Source organism: Triticum dicoccoides, chromosome 5A (genome assembly GCF_002162155.2).
Source record: "Triticum dicoccoides isolate Atlit2015 ecotype Zavitan chromosome 5A, WEW_v2.0, whole genome shotgun sequence".
NCBI classification, from domain to species: domain Eukaryota; kingdom Viridiplantae; phylum Streptophyta; class Magnoliopsida; order Poales; family Poaceae; genus Triticum; species Triticum dicoccoides.
Window position 1 is genome coordinate 172,010,913 of NC_041388.1, and position 8,723 is coordinate 172,019,635.

Here is an 8,723-nt window from a genome sequence, read left to right on the forward strand (position 1 = left end):
AAAACCTTCTGAGAACGCATATGACCTCTCCAAATTCCTCGCAACTATACTCTGTTCACAAGTACACATGTCAGCTGCTGAATCACTAGGTTCTCATCAACTTAACTCATTTGCAGCGTTCCTCGAAGAAAAGTTGCATACTTATTCAGAGATTTCAATTGTTCAAATTCCTCAACTGAAGAAAATGGCTGATGGTAAAAGGCCACAGAAGGGAGGAAAGAGGCCTGAGGTAAATACAGCGTTTGAAATCCCTGATGACATATACGCTGGGTACTGCACACCTACTGAGGAAACCAAGAATGAGCGCAAAGTGCGCATTCAGAAGATAGAGAGGAGATGGGCAAGAGAATGGAGGGAGTACAGATATGTCACTCCTAAGTACATGAAGAAATTCGCACTCAATCCTCCATGCCCAAGAGCACCACTGGCACCTGGCCAAATTGCTGATCCCACCAGCCTCAAGCGAGGTGAGGACTATCCTAATGAATGGGCCAAGCGCCAAGGCAAGTTGGCTAAGCAAGCCAAAGAAGCAGGGAGGAAATTCAATGAAGACTCTGCCGCTGTTGCTGCCTCTGCTGAGGCCTTTGCTGTCAAGCCAAAGAAGGCTATGTCAAAGAAGCCTGCGTGCAAGCCAAGTGCTTCACCAGCAATGCTCTCATGGCCAGAATCATCAAAGCCCTCACGGCCATTTCCTCATGCTGCTCCTATTCCTCCAAAGTCCTCAGCTCCTCCACCAAAGCCTTCAGCTGTTCCGACCAAATCCTCAGCACCTGTGCATCTCGCTTCGTGCCAAAGGACTGGCGGCATCTCCATTGCCTCAGGTGTCTCAGCTAGTTCCTCAGCTGCACCAAGTTCCTCAGTTGGCCCCTCACTGCTCAAGACAAAGGCCACTGCTGGATGAGGTCCACGCCCAAGTCCTCAAAAGAAGCAAGTCGCTTTCCAAGTGCCGTCTGATGAACACAAAACTAATGATGATGAACTTGCAGAAATCATCAAAGACAAGCAAGTCAGGGCCGCTAGAGCCAAAGGATCAGAGGTGCCACTGTTTTTGGATCCCAAGCTGATCCTCGACTACATTGATGATTGGCACAAGGACCCCAACACTCCCTTGCCTGACTTCAGGCTGACTCCTGGCCAAAGTCACATGCTGACCCACTTCATTCAAGAAGAAAAGTGGAAATTTGAGAAGGCCAGGCAGATCAAGAAAGCGCAGTACAAGAAGGAGAAATTTCTGAAGAACAACGTTGTCACTATGACAACTGATGAACTTGTAAAAATCCAATCTGAAATCAAAACCCTCAGTGATGACTTCAAAGCCTAAGTTCACTTCAAATGTTAGATTTGTAAAGATAACTGAACAGTTCACTTCAAATGTTGCTACCCCAACGCAACAGGAAATTCCTCAGGCTGAAGCATCTGCTTAGCCGACTGAAGAACATGCCAGCACCACTGATGAAAATCAGGCTGCTGAAGAAAATGTGAGTTCTAGGGCTGATGACTGCACTTCAGCCGCTGAAGAAATTGCCAGGGCATCCACTAGTAGTGCGCCTGAAGAAACTGAAGAAATCAGGGCAACTGCATCAATTGTGCCTGAAGAAAATCAACCAGATTCCTCTGCTCCTCCTGCGCCAACACCAACTCCGATCCTTCCATCTGCATTAGATGTGAAGAAGACCAAGGCTGCAGAGCATGCTGTAGTGAAGAAAAGGAAAGCATCAGCTGCTTCAGATTCTTCAGCTGCGAAGAAAATGAAGCCTATGACAAGTTCATTTGCACATCCGATTGATGTTGTTCCCATCTCGACCAGGCCATCAAAGGACCTTGTTCCTTTTGATGAATAATATGTGATCCCCAGCGGATCTGATGAAGCAACTCATTCTGCTGCTTCGTCTGAACCGTTGGATGAAGAAATTGAAGTGGATGCGATCCCTTCAACACCTATCATCTCCTCGCCTATGCCTCAGTTCACAGCTGAAGAGGCTGGCGTTGAAGAAATTGAAGATGAAGATGTGGACATTGGCTGCTCCACACCCGTAATCAGTGATGAATTATGGGAAAGTCAGCATCCAAACTCTCCAATGTTCATCCCTCTACAGCAAATTCCTCAGTCCCCCACACAAACTGTTCACATGGGCTCTGAAGAAACTCATCCCACTGCATCTGTCCATGAAGAAATTCTAGCCACTAGCGCTGATGAAACTGCTGCTGCTGAACAACCAACGACGCAGACTGCCACTGAGGAGGAACCAGAAATTCCTCAACCTGAAGAACCTGCGATTGAGATTCCTAAGGTCGTGATGCAACTCACTGACACTCCTCTGCCGAAGCCAAAGGATCCATTCTCATGGAAGCAAAAGTTCAAGGCTGATGATTTCTTTGGCGAGCACGTATTCTTCGAAGATTACAACCCATATGACTCTGCTCGCATTAGAAAGAGGCGTTTCTGGACTGCTAGTCAAGCCAATTTCTATTCCTCAGTGATGTTCAACAAGGAGAAGATTTTCTACCATGAGCATATTCCTCACGTGGATATGGAATCTCTGCCGTGCTTCGCACCAGTCCTCAGTGTTCTTCAGGACGCTGGACTGCTCAACTTTTGCTCTGACATCTGCGATTGGAATGAAGAACTGATTCTTCAATTCTATGCAACGCTGCACATCACCGGAGATGCTGAAGATGTGAATTCATGGGTGCTAGACTGGATGTCTGAAAACACTCACTACACTGCACCAGCCTCTGAATTGCTTCGTGCTCTACCACTCAGTCCTCCCCTTGAAGAAGCTCGCTGCATCTACAGTGAACCTGAGCTCACACATCATTACATGCAGGTGCTGATGAAGCCTTTGACCAGGTCAGGCACCACGAACCAAATTCCTCGTGAAGGAATTGTTGTACGTGCCCAGAACTGTTTATCGTATTCTTACAAGGACAATCTGTCCTATCAAAGGTCACGACTCATCTGATGTGGAAATTGTGGGCATCATGAAGAATCTGGTATTCAACATCATTCATGGCATTCCTGTCAATTATCACGATTTCTTCATGAGGACTATGGCCAATGTTGCACTGTCTCCGTTTGAGCTAGAGCCTTATGCACCTTGGATCATGAGATTCCTCAGGACAAGGTCTTCCCTCAACTACAAAGCTGATTTCCAGAATTATCTCAGCTACTTGCCCCCAATGGAAGTCCTCAAGCAGACATATTCCTCAGTTGATGGAAAGGGCAAGGCACCAGCTGTAACTGATGAAGGCATTCGTCCATTGGATGGTCAGTTTCGCAAAGCTTCATCTTATTCCACCAATGATGACTCCGCCACACATGACTCTGCCAATGCTCCCAAGTCCACTCCTCAAGCCACTGCTCCGCGCGTGATGACAGACCGTGAACTTCTGCTTAGTCTTCACCAGAAGGTGGATCAAAATCACAAATGGGTTAAGAGTCAGTTTGGTTCACTTCTTCACAACATGACTGCCACACACAATGCAGTGAATAAAAAACCACTACTACCTCCATCAAGTCTTCGGTCGCACCTGGGCAATCCTGTCACATCTGTATGGCGAAGAAGATCTGAAGAACATGGGTCTTAATGAAGATTTTGACTGGTCTGCACCTCCACCGAAGAAATTCAAGAAGGTCAAGGTTCCTTCTCTAGTGGCCAGCTCATATTCTTCATCGCGTGACACTAATGAACATGAAGATTTGGACGACACTGCGGCAGGCCCTACATCAACCAACGACCCCAACAACGCTGGCGCTCCTTCATCAACATGATTATCTTCAGGGGCATTAGTCCTCATTTTCGATCCTTTTGGTCATTCGATTACAAAGGGGGAGAAATATGAGTTAGTCTTCAAGCGGGTCTACTATATGGGCATTTTTTTTCTTTGCTAAGTTACAACTCTCGTTCTTCTGAAACTTTATTGGATCGAGTTGTAATCTTAAACCCGATGGTGCTCTGATACTTTTGATGCACTGTGCTCTGATACTCTTGATGCACTATTCTGCATGCTTATTCCTCGTTAATATTATTGCACGCATGCTGAATTTCATCAGGCACCATATTTCATCATGCATTTCAAATTCTTCATATTATATGTTAAATGCGTGTATGAATTACAAGATATAGGGGGAGATCTCCATGATTCAACTCTTCAAGTGTGCATTGCTTCAAAAGCAAATTCCACACTATGCACATCTTCAGGGGGAGTTCTTCTATATCTTGTAATCAAATTCCTCAATATCAGTATTTACACTTCATATGTTTATCCCCGTTGAAAACTTAACCTATATTGTCATCAATCACCAAAAAGGGGGAGACTGTAAGTGCATCTAGTGCCCCTTAGTGATTTTGGTGTATTGAAGACTTATAGGTTAAGGGACTAATGCGTGCGTGAGTGTACACAGGTCTATAAGTCTATGAGGAGTTTGATATTTACAGGAAAAGTCGACCCCTAAAAATGAATATCTTCGACTGAAGATTTTGGTATTTCTGAAGACTTTCATGAAGACTTTGAAAGTGAAGAAATTGGTGTGTCCGTGAAGACTTGATATTCATGCGAGAAATATGAAGCTTGAAGACTTTCATTTTCATAGTTTTGTTTTTCTCTTTCTTGAGTCATAGGAAACAACGTACTGTTAAAGGGGGTCGAGGAAATACTAAGGAAAAATTTCCATGTGATGCTCAACTCAAAATCCTACACCTACCAATCCCTTCGAGTGAAGCCATTGGAAATCTCATACAATTCAGTCAATTTCTGCAGTGACAGAGATGAAGTTCTTCTGGTCTCTGAGGAATTTGTCCTGACTGAGGAGTTAGGAATTCGCCAGTGCGGATTGCCTACACAGTGAGGAACATGATAGCCCTGAGGATTTTGCTACTCAAAATTCCGACCGTTGCTGTGTTATGCGCCAGCTGTCCCAAAATATCTATCCACCTAATGGTCATATCATTGAAGGGCATTTATGTCTTATCATGTCGGGCTGCTCCCTAGGCTATAAATAGCCGCCCCCTACAACCACTAGCTGGTTTGCTACTCCGAGAGAAACTGACACTTGTCATTTGAGAGCAACCCATCCTCTGAGGACTTTGAGCGAAAATCATCAAGTGAGGAAAAACCAAAAACCAAAAACCCAAACACCTACAAACCCCAAGTGATTGAGCATCACTGAAGAGATTGATCTTGAGTGGATCCGACGCTTGTTACCTTTGAAGACTGTGCTTCTTCCAAACGGTTAGGCGTTATGGTCTAGAGCATCCAAGAGGAATTGTGGATTGCCGAGTGACCAAGTTTGTGAAGGTTTGGAAGTCGCCTGAAGACTTACCACGAGTGATTGGACAAGGTCTGTGTGACCTTAGTTCAAGGAGAATACAGTGAGGATTGGGTGTCTTGGACTAAGTGTCCTTGACTGGGTGTCCGGGACTGTGTGTCCTCGAGTTTAAATACTTAGCCGCTCCAACCAGACGTACAACTGAGACAGCAATTGGAACTGGTCTACCAAATCATTGTCTTCACCAAGCTTACTAGTTCTATTTCCTCAACTCTTCCATTTCCTCATAACTGTGATGTGTGTTTGTTCATATCTGTATTTAAAGACTTTGACTGAAGACTTTCTCAATTTCCTCAGTTCAATTTCTTCAGTCTGTTTGTCTTCATCCTGTGTTATCCTGTGATTACGCTTCCTGTACTCTGTGCCTGTCTTCATTTCATCATGATGACTATGCTTGTATTCTGTTATGTTTACTTATGAGTACTTATTCCACTGCTAGTAGTTCTTCACTAAGGAATTTCCTCACCGGCAAATTCCTTAGTGAAGAATTTCATAAAAATCGCCTATTCACCCCCCCACTAGTCGATATAACACACTTTCAACTAGTGGTAAAAAATCAACGCTGGGAGGGAAAACAACAACAAAAATAAAGATGTAAATATGAAAAGGGAACTTCATGTATTTTCAATATAATGATATGTGTATATGAACTAGTAAAACTATAAGTAGAGAGCAGAAAATGGAAGTAGGACATGGCATTTCAAGAGTAAAATAGAACTGGGCTGTGAGTTTGATTTAGTAAAAAAACTGCCTGCGAATGTTGTAAGACAAAATATAACTAACGCTGGCGGGCTAGAGGCCAGTAGATACCTGGTGGATCTTTGTGCCCCGTTGTCGTCATGGGCTGGGCCTGTTAAAAACAAAACCAAGCCTGGGCAGTCTACAGCCCAGTTGAAACTTGCTCGACCTGAAAAAACAATATACCTGCTCCATAAACGAGAGAATTCTGCAAGTACAAACTGATAACTGGGAATATTGTTTTTTCATCGTGATAATAAGTGCATGCACTTGTTTCGAAAAATTTGGAGAGCTAGGAATTCGAACAACGGATGCTTATGCTACCCATCAAATAAAAATCAGGTGCCTGAAAATTCATTTCGAAACAAATGATTCAGCTTTATATCCACGTCGCCCCTCAGCATGATGGTTGGAAGCAAATGCCAAGTTCATACCGAAAGATCGTTAACAACAATACCAACTTGCGGACGACAAGGTAGTACAAGTACCAATACCAAACTAACTTATAATCTTTTTACTCATGGCCCTAGTGTTCGTCTGGTAGAAAATCTTGCAGAGGACTAGCTCCCGCTCCTTCTCTTGCTCCAGGGCCCGAGGTGATACTGGTGCATCACCCAGTTGGTCCTCTGTTGGTCGAAGTTCTTGTTGGTGTGCAGCACCAGAACCTTTTTGCTGCTCGTCTGCCGGCCGTTGCCATCACTGGCGAGGTATTGCTGGTCTTGTGCCACATCGCATGCATGCCGGCCTCCGACTGTATCTTGCGATGCGTCCACGTGCCCCTTTTGACAGCCCCGGAATTGTGCTGGAAGAAATGCTTGCTTAGGCCACTCAGAGTGATACATGCAGTATTGTGGAATACATGTTTTAGTGTATGTAGTTGGCATTTTCATAACATCTTTGGCATGTTGCAGCCACTTGTTTCACTTTTTATTAACTGTCAAATTGTAATTGCTTCACTAGGTCTGCATCTAAAAAGAAAAATAGAGCTAGAAACAAAGGAATATGTTTGTGCAAGTAGACGGTCGATCGATGTCTTACCTGGAAGTTTCTCACGATGGGTGTAGCATAGGTCGTGCTCGTTTGTCGATGGTTGGTATGAACAAATCGATGAGAGGGTGAGATCTCGCGTTGTCATCACTCACTTTGGCTTCAAGGTGCTTGATCAGCTCCTGATATGTGGGATTGAACTTGACACTAGCCAGCAGGACCAGCCATCCTTCTTGGACTTGCATCGGTTAATTCCAATTATATGGTACTCAATGTATGATCAATCGACTATTTTAAGTGAATGATGAAAGATTTCAACAGATAAGTGGTACTCCAAATTTGAAGTCCACAATACCCGAACACGCCGCCGGGATTCTTGTGTCATGTAACGCCCCATGACCGATGTGCCAGGTGTCCTCCAGTTATTCGCTGTTGTTGCCTCGTCATTGCTTTCAATGCGGTTATGCCTCTAAGTCGTGCTTCAACACGTGGGAGATATAGCCGCATCGAGGGCGTTACAAGTTGGTAATCAGAGCCTTCCCCGACCTTAGGAGCCCCACTGCTTGATCGTTTTTAGCAGCCGTTGTTGAGTCTAGAAAATGTTTTGAGTCTTTTAGGAATTATATATCGGAGAGTTTAGGAATTCTTTTTACTCCCCAGTCCCTTCATCGCTCTGGTAAGGCATCCTGACGTAGAGTTTTGACTCTTCTCTTCTCAAATTTCACTAAAAAAAATTAGGATCACGCGGGTATCTTGGAATCGTTCCGATGGTTTTGTGACGAGAACATTGTTCTTGGTGCCTCCTGTCATTTAGGGGTTGTGGTAGTGTCCCGGTGAGTTGAGCGAGATGTATCCCATAAGACCATATCAAGTTTACCCTTTTCGTTGTGGGTTTTCCAACAACTCCGTTCTAGCTTTGGTTGTAAGCATGCTCCCTCGAGATCTTGTTTCCCTTCGTTCATGCCATTCCATTCTTACTTTTCCTCTGGAGGCGTTATGACGTTGCTCTTTTTAGTCCATCATTTTGTTTTGTCAAGATCATGCTTCTTTCTTTTGCTTATCCATTTAACCGGAGTGTTCTGTCCTTTGTGCTCAAGTTCTTTTCGCCTTATCAAGCCTTGCATCCCTTCTCGACCGAAGTGCTGCCCAAAGTTGTTCTTCCTTGTTCCTCTTTGCTAACGGAGTGCTTTCAACTTCATTTATCTCCGTTGTATTCTTTTCTCGGAATGGCATAACCTCTTAAAGGTTCGTGGTTTCACTCGTTTGTCAAAGAAGCAACTTAGTTTTACCTCTTCTCTTTCTCTTTCGTTTTCCCTCCGGTGCCATTCTAGATCTCGAGACGAGATCTTCTCGTAGTGGTGGAGTGTTGTAACGCCCCGTGACCGATGTGCTAGGTGTCCTCCAGTTATTCGCTGTTGTTGCCTTGTCATTGCTTTCAATGCGGTTATGCCTCTAAGTCGTGCTTCGACATGTGGGAGATATAGCCGCATCGACGGCGTTACATGTCACCTCACGCACAATGTGTTGTCACGTCAATTCAATGTGTGGGCATGATGAATAATTTGACCGACGTATACTAGTACTGCTACTGTACTACTTACTAGTCATATTTAGTGTCACATTTTAACCATAGGTTTAACTAACAAGTACGCACTTGAAGACTAATTGA